At 38.7% G+C, this 12932-nt stretch overlaps 2 long non-coding RNA genes across 2 annotated transcripts; one reads left to right on the top strand and one right to left on the bottom strand.

Annotated features, from left to right (window-relative positions):
- Positions 1–73: 73 nt before the first annotated feature.
- LOC127002731 (uncharacterized) lies at positions 74–2573 on the bottom strand. The gene is made up of 2 exons (XR_007756488.1): positions 2435–2573; positions 74–2203 (listed from the first exon to the last, which is right to left on the bottom strand). It is a non-coding gene; the product is annotated as an uncharacterized LOC127002731 (long non-coding RNA).
- Positions 2574–3232: 659 nt separating this feature from the next.
- Positions 3233–9527, top strand: LOC127002729 (uncharacterized). The gene is made up of 2 exons (XR_007756485.1): positions 3233–6001; positions 6176–9527. It is a non-coding gene; the product is annotated as an uncharacterized LOC127002729 (long non-coding RNA).
- Positions 9528–12932: the final 3405 nt, after the last annotated feature.

Raw genomic sequence — 12932 nt, 5'->3', positions numbered from 1 at the left:
CAATGTGTTACAGGCTCACTTGGGTTGTGTGTCAGAGCAAGGCAGTGAGGAAATCAGAGACAGCTACATTTTTATTTATTTATTTATTTATTTATTTATTTTTTATTTATTTTTCCTTACGTCTAAGCCCATAGCGCTGGTAGACTTGCTTGAGGGGCCTGGATGGTAGTTGGCCCCAGCCCGAAATGGCGCAGGCAAGTGTTTAGAGTGGCGCCATTTTCAGTCTCAAATAGATGTAAAGAAGCCAATTTTTTCTCCATAACTCTCGCATAACTTGGACACGTATTTCCTCTATCAAAGCGTGCGGCATTAGGGGTTCGCGGACTGTTCTTGAGGCTTATAAAGGAACCGAGGCAGGGATGGGATGGGAAGGGTCTCAATCTTGCTCTGTGTGCCGTGTGGGAGAAGCGAAGAAAGAACGAGTGGGAATGAAGAGAGGTGGAGAGGGAAGAACGGAAGGAAAAGAGGAATAAATGTAGGTTAAATAGAGAAAGGGTGAGAATGAGGACAGGTGGAAAAGAAAAGAGAGGAATAGATTTGGGTATAACCGAAAAGCACTGGAATTGTGGTAAGCAACATGGAGGTCAATCCCGAGATATCACTTGCCTCGCATCGGCCAACTATTCAGGCATTCCGAGGCAACTTTTCAGACTAAAATTCAAAGAAGTTGTTGCATTATGGTCATTTTTTCATACATATGTCTAGGAAAAATGCAGAAACACTCAACTTCAATGGCTATTTTCTCATTTTCTTGTGCATGTTGCTTACCTCACTAGCAGGGAGCGCCACAATTAAGACAGGTGAAAAAGAAATGAGGGAATGAAGGAACAAACATATGAGTAAAATAGAGGAAAAAGGAAAAAGCAGAGTCACCCACGTTTTTTATTCCAGTCATGTAAGGAAAGAAAGCCACAATTTTTCCTCTGTAACTCCTGCGTGACTCGGAACTCGTATTTTCTATGTAATGGGCAGCTTTTCGTATACCCCAGAGTAAGCGTGGTCGTCGTCCTCCTTTGTCGTGGCCCTTCGGTTGCGTGGCAAGTATATGAGGCGCTAGTGTGTGGGTATCGTGTGTGTAGGGATCAGCGTTGCAAAATCATCATCCTCGGCGCATTACATTTTCATCATTTCTGACTGGTAACTACCACAAAAAGAACAAAAAAACATCAATATCTAACAGTTCTAACGCTGACTCTAACTTGCTAACGTCATTTGTGTGGTTACGAAAGTCCTGGAGCCTAAAAATGAGAAATGCAATGTTGAGTGCGACAATTTGGCAACACTTGTAGAGATGTGTGGAGTGTCTGGTACGGTAGATTGTCCGAGAGCGATCACTAAGGGGCAGAATAGTCCATGAGTTGACGTATCGGAAATTCCCTGGCTGTCTCGATACCCAAGCATGTATATATTGATGTGTGGAGTGTATGGTGTGGTAGATCATTCAAGAGCCACCAGTGAGGGACAGAGCAACCCTTGACTTATTGGAATTCCTCTAGCTGTCTCAATACCCAAGCATGTATACAGTGATGTGTGGAGTGTATGGTGTGGTAGATCATCCGAGAGGCACCAGTGAGGGACAGAGCAAGCCTTGACTTATTGGAATTGCTCTAGCTGTTTCAATACCCAAGCATGTATATATCGTGACGTGTGGAGTGTATGGTGTGGTACGTCACATTAGAGGCACCAGTCAGGGGTAGAACAAGCCAGGAGTCAACTAGGTAAGCGGAAATTCTTGACTCAGTACCCAGAACAAGTTGACTGCCTAAACATAGTGACGCAAAACTGAGCTGCAATACGTTTTACACACAGCGAGGGGTAGAACAAGCCAGGAGTCAACTAAGCGGAAATTCTCGACTCGTACCCAGAACAAGTTGACTGCTTAAACATAGTGACGCAAAACTGAGCTGCAATACGTTTTAAACACAGCGAGGGGTAGAACAAACCAGGAGTCAACTTAGCGGTAATTCTCGACTCGTACCCAGAACAAGTTGACTGCTTAAACATAGTGACGCAAAACTGAGCTGCAATACGTTTTACACACAGCGAGGGGTAGAACAAGCCAGGAGTCAACTAAGCGGAAATTCTCGACTCGTACCCAGAACAACTTGACTGCCTAAACATTGATGCAAAACTGAGCTGCAATACGTTTTACACACAGCGAGGGGTAGAACAAGCCAGGAGTCAACTAAGCGGAAATTCTCGACTCGTACCCAGAACAACTTGACTGCCTAAACATTGATGTAAAACTGAGCTGCAATACGTTTTACACACAGCGAGGGGTAGAACAAGCCAGGAGTCAACTTAGCGGAAATTCTCAACTCATACACAGAACAAGTTGACTGCCTAAACATTGATGCAAAACTGAGCTGCAATACGTTTTACACACAGCGAGGGGTAGAACAAGCCAGGAGTCAACTTAGCGGTAATTCTCGACTCAGTACCCAGAACAAGTTGACTGCCTAAACATTGATGCAAAACTGAGATGCAATACGTTTTAAACACCCCCTTATACGTGATGCCCACATACCAGCGCCCTGCAAGTACGTAGAGTGTACATACAGAGTTTTATTTATTTCTACATCTTGTATATAAGTGTATAGGAAGAACTGAACATTTGTAAATTGCACCAGACATGTCCTCGAGTGACGTTCCACCTTTGATACATGTGTGTGGGTGTGTACAGTGCGGAGTCCGTCTGTCTGTCTGTCTGTAAGAATGGACGTCACATGTTTGTGGGATTCACGGCACTGCATCGCTAACTTAAGTATATTTCTGTTCGTGGTTTTGACGTCAATGGTGAAGCGAAGAAGAAGAAGCACCAGCGTATAAACATTGTCGTAGTGTAACATTTTCACTCATTCTTTATCCATGTTTTGGGGTACTATTATGGTGTGTGTGTGTGTGTGTGTGTGTGTGTGTGTGTGTGTGCGTTTGGTAGTCTTGCCTCATAAGTCACCATTTTCTCAGCGTCATCAGCAACAGACATTCGCCTCCCACAAGACATACGAGTTTTCAGTGTGTTTACTTATGCCAACACACACCCACAGCCTCATTTTTACCAAGTGCGGCTCGTCATGACCTGCTAGCCTCTCTATCCCATGATTATTTACCATTTACTAACCTCCTCTTCCTTCCTTCCTTTCTTTCTTTCTTTCTTCCTTCCTTCCTTCCTTCCCCCCTCCCTCCCTCCCTCCCTTCCTTCCTTCCTTCCTTTTTTCCTTCCTTCCTTCCTTCCTTCCTTCCTTCTTCCCTCCCTCCCTCCTCTTTCCCCCCAGTCAGTGCCCCTCCACCCTCATCTGCCTCCCATGTCGTATCGCACGCCATCACATCAATCTTCTATTCTCTGGCAGTTTGTGTTGCCACCTGTCATGCAGCAAGCTTCTTTTAGTCCCGTCATGATGTGTAACGTCCTATCGTGATGCATAATGTAACTAATGTAATTTAGTTTTGTGATCAGATTGTTTATTATGCTTATTGTAACCCATGAAGGTTTATTTTTGGTTCCTTAACAGTCCAGTGCCCAAAGTGGCTAAGGACTGTCTGTTGTGTGTGGCTCCCATCACCGCCTCTTTCTGCTGCTGCTGCTGAGCCTTTTCCAGCTGCTCCATCACTGTCTTGCATCAGTGTGTTCCAACATTGCTCTGCTGTCTGTCCTACTAGCAGGAGTCTGGCTTTAAGTTTTTGCTGCCATCACTGCTGCCGGCCATCATGTGGCACTCATCCTTGTGTCACAGAAAGTCCATGCAAGTGTTGACGGTTCACCCGCCTGTGGCTTCCTGCTCCCACACCAGGCCACAGCTACCATCTGGGCAGACCACACAGCCGCTGGGCTCACCTGCGTAGTGCTGAGTGTGGACGCATTGAGGCAGAGGCTGTGCTGTGGCTCACCGCCTCTGTCAGGGCTGTTGTCCCTCAGCACCAGGCGTGTACAGTCTGAAGGTGGTGTGGCCTGATAACCTGCAGGGCTCCTCTCACCCGCACCTCCCTGCACCGTCACAGTGCTGCCGTGCCCTTGTTCCCAGGCATTATGGCTGTTGGTGCATGGCATTGACTTTATATCATTTGATAAAAAATTTATTCACCCTTACACGAAGGGGATTTTGGTGCCCATCATCACCTCTATGAAATGGTTTGTGGTTGCTATGACGCCCGTCACACAGCCCATGCTGCTGATGCTGGGCAAGTCATAACCGCAGAGGGACCTTGGCCTGCTGGGTGTGTTGTACGCTAGAGGTAGAGAAGACTGCTGAGAAAGTTTCATATTTTAAATGTTGGAGAATTCAATCAGTGACACTTTTTTCTTCTTTTATTCATGTGATTTATTTGACTCTGTCCACTGAAGTACAGAAGTCTGAACCGTGGAAAAGATAAAGGTGAGAGTACTGGTTCTGTGAAGAGAAGGAAAGCTACATGCTTTGCTAATATGATTTTGATGACTTGAAATCCAGTACTATATGATAACACACACACACATGCTGGTACCTATTTTAGCGCGTTCATGTTTAAGAATCTGTTTATTCCCACGTATCTTTTCATTAGTATGTATAACTTCCTCGGTAGCCTCGTAGCCCCTCCCCATCACCCCCACAGCTAGTCACCCGCCGCTCAGTCACTCCGCTGCTGCCTTACTGACTCAAGATTGGCGCCATTGCTTTTGGACTGAGGTTAACACTCAATGCTTTCACTCACGCTTGACCAGAGAGAGAGCGAGTGTGTGAGAGAGAGCGTGTGTGAGAGAAAGTGAGACAGTGAATGTTATGTGTGTGTGTGCGTGTGTATGTATGTTTTGCACTAGTTTGTAGTAAAAGCTAGTCGTACAGAGGAAGCATCGGGGGTTGTGTTTGTGTGTGGTGGATGAGTCGCATCTCCGAGACTCCGAGACGTAAACTTTGTCGCGATTTGAAGTCACACACATATTATAGACCTCCTGTTATTTTCTTTCCATACTCTTGAGTCCTAGAAATCATAGTCCCTGCATCTGATTTATTATTATGCATCGCCTTTCTTTCATCATTGTAAACACACACACATACGTATATATATGAGAAATAGAGATGTTTCGTTTAGTCTGCATATTATATAAGTTACCCCTCTATTGCAGCATTTTCTCTAGGTAGGATACATTATTGCTCATTTTCTTTACATTATTATGCATCGTCCTTCTTTTCATCATTGTAAACACACACACATACGTATATATATAAGAAATAGATGTTTTGTTTAGTCCGCATAATGTCTAAGTTCCCCCTCTATTGCAGCATTTTCTCTAGGTAAGATACATTATTGCTCATTTTCTTTACATTATTATGCATCGTCCTTCTTTTCGTCATCGTAATCACACATACACACACATATATATAAGAAATAGATGTTTTGTTTCGTCTGCATATTATCTAAGTTCCCCCTCTATTGCAGCATTTTCTCTAGGCAGGATTCATTGTTGCTCATTTTCTTTACATTATTATGCATCGTTCTTCTTTTCATCATTGTAATCCCACACACATAATATATATAAGAAATAGATGTTTTGTTTAGTCTGCATAATGTCTAAGTTACCCCTTTATTGGAGCATTTTCTCTAGGCAGGATTCATTGTTGCTCATTTTCTTTACTTACTCTCCTTGTTGCTTATCTTTACTTAGTTTCTTCTCTCTGCAAATATCTTATGTGTGTCTTCGGGAACTGTGACCCATTGCAGTCTCATACCATATTCTTCTAAGTTACCCTTCTATTGCAGCATTTTCTCTAGGCAGGATTCATTGTTGCTCATTTTCTTTACTTAATCTCCTTGTTGCTCATCTTTACTTAGTTTCTTCTCTCTGCTGCAGGAAAATATCTTATGTGTGTCTTCGGGAACTGTGGCCCATTGCAGTCTCATATCATATTCTTCTAAGTTACCCCTTTATTGCAGCATTTTCTCTAGGCAGGATTCATTGTTGCTCATTTTCTTTACTTAATCTCCTTGTTGCTTATCTTTACTTAGTGTCTTCTCTCTGCTGCAGGTAAATATCTTATGCGTGTCTCCGGAAACAGTGACGCATTCCAGTCTCATACCATATTCTTCTAAGTTACCCCTCTATTGCAGCATTTTCTCTAGGCAGGATTCATTGTTGCTCATTTTCTTTACTTAATCTCCTTGTTGCTTATCTTTACTTAGTTTCTTCTCTCTGCTGCAGGTAAATATCTTATGCGTGTCTCCGGAAACAGTGACGCATTCCAGTCTCATACCACACTCACAGCAGCCTTCGTCCCTGCACCAGCGCCGAGGTCTAGATGGAAAGGGTGGTTTTGTTTACAATATTACAATACATGAGGTGAAGGGAGGAAATGCTACCTCGTGAATGTGCAATGCTGAGGAACCGTAGCCATAAGACGGAAATATATGATTTTTTGGACCACCACTGATAATGTCGATTTGTCTTACGTATGATTTTGTTAATGTCGTATTAGTATTTATTAAGTTATGTGACTATTTTCGCTTTTTGATTTCTGTTTTTTGGGGTGGAATTATTCGGAAGTGCTGGATTTTCACAGATTTAACCCCGTAACTGCCGATTTCCTGCAAGAAGACATCACCAAGCTACAGGAATGGAACAAAAAGTGGCTGCTACAAATCAATGAAGAAAAATGTAAAGTCCTGCACCTTGGTTGGGGAAATCCAGCACACCAATACTACCATACGGGAAACACTCCACTATCCACCACTGAGGCAGGCCATGTTTAAGGATTCAGGCATAAGATGTGAGAAAGTCAAGCTGTCGGTCATTAAGGAAAGTTTAGCAAAATTATAACCTTTAGTAAGAGAGAAATTGATTTGTGTGATAGATGCATGTTGCTGCTGATTGGAGGATATTAAGTGATAAGTGATATGTTAGAGTACAAGACAGTTATGGTTTTGATAAGAGGAAAGTATATATTTGTATTTAAAGATTTCACTGATATGTCTCTGATGGGAGGAAGGAAAACTTGTAGATCTTCAGAGGTTAGCAAAATTACAACTTTAAGAGGAAGGTTTATTTGTGTTCTAAAGATTTCAGTGTTATGCCTTTGGTTGGAGGAAATTTAACTAAATATTTAGATTAGCAAAATTACATCTTAGTATGAGAAGTTTATTTACACAGAGGTCAGCAAACTTGCAACTTATTTAAGAGAAGAGTTTATATATATTCAAAAGACTTCCCTGATATGCTTTTTTAATGGGAAGAAATTAAACTCTAGATCAGTAGTTCCCAACCAGGGTTCCATGGAAGAATTTCAAGGGGTTCATAGAGATTCTGATTATTTTGAAATTCATTATACCAGAATTAGGAGACATGTGGCTCGGAATAAACTTCATACTAGTGTACACAATCCTTAAAACTGATTGCTTAAATGCTAGAATTGCTCTACATTAGCTAACAATACCAGGGGTGTCAGACTCACGGCCCACATGACAAACTTGGCCCTTGGGATGGTCATGAGTGGCCCCGAGATGGAGGGGTCCACAGGTGAATAGGTGACTGGAAAAGAGGGAATGGACAAAAAAGGTTGGGAACTATTGCTCTAGATCTTTTAAGTTTAGCAAAATTACAGCTTATATAGAGAAAGTTTATACTCAAAAGACTTCACTGATATGTCTTTAATGGGAGGATACTCTAAACTTAAGATCTTTAGAGGTTAGCAAAATTACAACTCATAAGACAAGTTTATTTACATTCAGAAGATGAGGAAGGTCAAGATTACGCTTCTCTCTTCCTGTTCTTTGTCGAGTTTTCCTCCCATCACTTAAACAAGGAGCTGATGATGCGATATGTTCCGTCACTTGTCTTGGAGAACGCTGGAGGCTGTGTGTTGGGAAATGCATACTATACCTTATTTTGTGTGCCTATAGCTTTTATTATCATTATCTGCCTCTGTTGTAACTTTTTTGTCATTTTTTCATCTCTCGCTCTTGTGTATACTTTAACTCTTTAATTTTTTTTCTTTCTCTTTATCTGATTCTCTTTATACTTACTGAACTCTAGCACTCTATTTCTCTCTTTTTCTCTCTCTATAGCTTAGTCTCTCTATATGTACTTGTTTATATTGTAGTTCCCTTCTTTTGCATTCTTTTCTGTCACTCTATCTTAAACTATCTATATTTGCCTATAGCTTAAATCTTTCTTATTTCCTTTATTATTTCTCTCTATCCCTATCTCTATCTATACCTGCCCATATCGTAACTAACTCTCTTTATTTTCTCCCATTCTCACTTTCTTCCTGCTCATATCTTAACTATCTCATTTCTCTCTTCTTTTTCTCTTCCTTTTCTCGCTCTCGCTGTCTCTCTCTCTCTCTCTCTTTCGTTAATACATGCTAGTCAGACCGAGGTTTAATATGCAGGAACGAAGGCTGTCAGTGGAGGGGCTGATGTCAAGTGTTTTCTGGAGTCACCAAATAGCTATTCCTTCTTACCCAACGTTGTGTGTGTATGTATGTATGTAGTCTGTTTCCGCTCATTTGGGGTCTGTTCGCCAATTTGTACGCAGCGTTCCAATTGGTGCGGAGGAAGAGAACTTGTGGAAAATTGTGTTTTGGGAAAATTTTGATCTTTTGTGAGATTGGAATTAGTCAGGAAAATTGTTGTTTGAAATCCATAGTACAGAAAATTATCAAAAAAACATTGTGTAAGTTGATCAAAACCCGAAATAGTGAAAATTATATAAAAAACTAGATTATTGGACTTTCTATAATTGATTATATACTTGAAAAAAATGTCAGTTGTTCGAAATCCATAGTAGTACAGAAAATCATTAAAAAAAAAACATAAGAAAATTAGAAGCTGAAGGAAAAAGAAATGAGAAGGGAAATGACGTAGAAAAGAAAGGAAAGCGAGGAAAACATGAGAGGAAGGAAAAGGAAGAAGAAAAACATGAAGATAATGAAAAAGAAAGGAGAAAATAGGATACGGAGAAGAAGGAGGGATAGGAGGAGGAAGAGAGAGAGGAGGTAGAGGAAAATAAAACAAGTTATCAGAAATCCAAAATGCTAGAAATAATCAACAAGCTTTTTGCAGACTTTTATACTTCAATTAAATAGTTTCAAGATGCAAAATTCTCTCTAATGATGACACGCATACTAATTAGATCTATGCATACTTTTTTATACTTCAATACGATTTTTCCAGAGTGCATAGTTCTCTCTGATGACACGCATACTAATTAGATTTATGCATACTTTTTTATACTCCAATACGATTTTTCCAGAGTGCATAGTTCTCTCTAATGCTGATATGCGTACTAATTTTACCTCTGCGTACCAATGGGCAAACACCCCCTCGACCACCACCCCCAACCCCATTTCTATACATATATCCAAAGTTCATTTATATACTCCTTAATTTGCTAACTTGTTTTGAGATACATATATTTGATAGGCCTGCGTGATCGGCCGTGGAGGCGCGGCTTGTAAAGTATGTACTGCTGTTGCTCTTACTACTGCTACTGTTTAGGTTAAGACGCGAGACATTGTAAAATATATTGAGGTAAAAATAAAATTACTCTTTCGTGATGTGGTGTGTTTTTTTTTTTGTTTTTTTTTCAGGGGGCAGTTCCTTGTTATCTTTTTTTTCTTTTTACTTGTTTTTGGGGGTTATTTTCTTGTTTTTCTCTGAGCCTGCTTTCATCTTTATCTTTTCTTACTCCAAAATGTATATTGACGTAAAATTAAAATGACTCAGGATTTTCAATTTTTTTTATTTGCTGTTTCTCTTATTTTCCTGTTTTTCTTGCATTTGTTTTCTTTCTTTCTTCATCTTTTCCTTCTTTCTTGCCCAAAAATATATATTGACGTAAAATTAGAATGACAGGATTTTTTTTTTTTTTATGCTATTTCTCTTATTTTCCTGTTTTTCTTGCATTTATTTTCTTTCTTTCTTCATCTTTTCCTTCTTTCTTGCCCCAAAATATATATTGACGTAAAATTAAAATGACTCGGGATTTTCAATTTTTTTTTATTTGCTGTTTCTCTTATTTTCCTGTTGTTCTTGCATTTATTTTCTTTCTTTCTTCATCTTTTCCTTCTTTCTTGCCCCAAAATATATATTGACGTAAAATTAGAATGACAGGATTTTTTAATTTTTTTTTTATATGCTATTTCTCTTATTTTCCTGTTTTTCTTGCATTTGTTTTCTTTCTTTATTCGTCTTTTCCTTCTTTCTTACTCCAAAATATATATTGACGTAAAATTAAAATGACTCGGGATTTTTTTTTTTTTTTTTTTTCTGTTTCTCGTATTTTCCTGTTTTTCTTGCATTTGCTTTCTTTCTTTATTCATCTTTTCCTTCTTTCTTGCCCCAAAATATATATTGACATAGAAATAAAGATAGAATGACTTTCTTGATGGCATGTTAGTGGAAAAGGAAGAAAAAAGGAAAATAAAAAAAGGGAAAAGGCAGGAGGAGGAAGAAGAGGAAAGGAAACAGAAAAAAAAGGAAAATGAAAAGAAAAATGAGAAGACAAAAGGAAGGAAAAAAGGAAAATTAAGCAGGAAAAGAAGAAAAAACAAGGAAAAGAAGAAAAGAAGAAAATGAAAAGGAAAATGAGAAGAAGACAAAAGGAAGAAAAAAAGAAGGAAAATTAAGTAGGAAAAGAAGAAAATGAGAAGAAGCCAAAGGGAAGAAAAAGAAGGAAAATCAAGTAGGAAAAGAAGAAAAAACAAGGAAAAGAAGAAGAAGAAAATGAAAAGGAAAATGAGAAGAAGACAAAAGGAAGAAAAAGAAGGAAAATTAAGTAGGAAAAGAAGAAAATGAAAAGAAAATGAGAAGAAGCCAAAAGGAAGAAAAAGAAGGAAAATCAAGTAGGAAAAGAAGAAAAAACAAGGAAAAGAAGAAAGAACAAGAAGAAAATGAAAAGGAAAATGAGAAGAAGCCAAAAGGAAGAAAAAAGAAGGAAAATTAAGTAGAAAAGGAAGAAAAAAGAAGGAAAATTAAGTAGAAAAGGAAAAAAGAAGGAAAATTAAGTAGAAAAGGAAGAAAAAACAAGGAAAATTAAGTAGAAAAGGAAGAAAAAAGAAGGAAAATCAAGCAGAAAAGGAAGAAAAAACAAGGAAAATTAAGTAGGAAAAGAAGAAAAAAGAAGGAAAATTAAGTAGAAAAGGAAGAAAAAACAAGGAAAATTAAGTAGGAAAGGAAGAAAAAAGGAGGAAAATCAAGTAGAAAAGGAAGAAAAAAGGAAAATTAAGTAGAAAAGAAAGAAAGAAAAGGAAAATTAAGTAGGAAAAGAAGAAAAAAGAAGGAAAATTAAGTAGAAAAGGAAGAAAAAAAACAAGGAAATAATTAAATGAGAAAAAGCAGGAGAAAGGAAGCAGAAGAGAAAAAAAAGAAGTAAGAACAAAAAGAAAATGAAAAGGAAAATGAGAAGAAGCCAAAAGGAAGAAAACAAGGAAAATAAGGTAAGAAAAGAAGAAAAAACAAGGTAAGTGAGAGGAAAAGAAGAAAAGATTTTTAATTTTTCTGACATATTTTAATTCTACTTTATCTTTTCCTTCTTTTCTTACCCTAAAAATAAATATCAACAAATAAAAATAAAATTACTCGTGAAATGGTGATGCTTTTTTTCAGGGGTCAGTTCCTTTTTTTTTTTACTTTCTTATTTTCTTCCTATTTCTTCTTTTCCTCCTCCTCTTCTTGCTTTAAAAATATATATTGACGTAAAAATATTATTTCTCGATGCTTTTTTTTTTGTTTTGTTTTGGGTTCGTTCTCTCTCTCTCTCTCTCTCTCTCTCTCTCTCTCTCTCTCTCTCTCTCATTCCTCATTTATCATCTTGTTTTTCTTCCTTTTCTTCCTTTCCTCATTCTCTTTTTCTTTTTGTCTTTTCCTGTTATTCTCTTACATTTATTTTATTCTCTCTCTCTCTCTCTCTCTCTCTCTCTCTCTCTCTCTCTCTCTCTCTCTCTCTCTCTCTCTCTCTCTCTTATTCCTCAACTTTGTCTCTTGTCTTCTTTTCTTTTTCTCCTCTTTCATTGTTTTCTTCCTCTTCCTCTTTACATAATAGAATAGAATAGAATGATGAATAGAAGACAGAATGGATATAGATAAAATAGAATAGATAGAATGACGTACAGTAGACGGTCGAAATAGAAAACCGAGTAAAGACTTCTAAGATACTGACACATATAGCGATAGACAAAGATAGAATATATATGTTTAAATTTAAAGAAAATGTTAGATTAATTATAAAGAAAATGTTAGATTAAGAGCCGCGCTGATTAGATTGGCTATTGACAAACAAAGGTGATAGATGGAATGTTTGATTATGATGTATGGGTTTAAACTGCGTATATATAATAGTAGTAGTAGTAGTAGTAGTAGTAGTAGTGGTAGTAGTAGTAGTAGCCTAGTACAGTAGTAGTAGTAGGAGTAGTAGTGATAGTAGTAGTAGTTGTAGTGATAGTAGCTATAGTAGTAGTAGTAGTAGTAGTAGCTATAGTAGTAGTAGTAGTAGTAGCCCTGAGGTATGGCTGGCCAGTGGATGGGCTCCCAAACATGTGTAACTGTGGCTCACCCTTCAACCAAAGTCATGCCATGACATGCAAGAGAGGAGGTTTCGTCTGCATAAGACATGATGAAGTGAGAGACGTAACAGCTCAAATGCTGAAAGAAGTCTGTCACGACGCGACTGTGGAACCCATGCTGCTCCCTCTGCAAGGCGAACACCTCGCCAGACGCACCGCTAATGTTTCGAACGAAGCACGAGTGGATGTTAGCGCCAGAGGGTTTTGGACCCATGGACAAAGGGCATATTTTGACATAAGGATCTTTGATCCCATGGCCCATTGCCACAGAGACCTGACCCTTGATGCAGCCCACAGTAGAAACGAACAAGAGAAGAACAGAGCATATGAAGAAAGAATACAGAATGTGGACCAGGGCTCCTTCACCCCGGTAGTATTCACGACGGCAGGAGGGATGGG

This window comes from Eriocheir sinensis, chromosome 24 (genome assembly GCF_024679095.1).
Source record: "Eriocheir sinensis breed Jianghai 21 chromosome 24, ASM2467909v1, whole genome shotgun sequence".
Classification (NCBI taxonomy): Eukaryota; Metazoa; Arthropoda; class Malacostraca; order Decapoda; family Varunidae; genus Eriocheir; species Eriocheir sinensis.
Note: the sequence above shows the minus strand (reverse complement) of the source record. Positions and strands in the feature narration are given on the sequence as shown.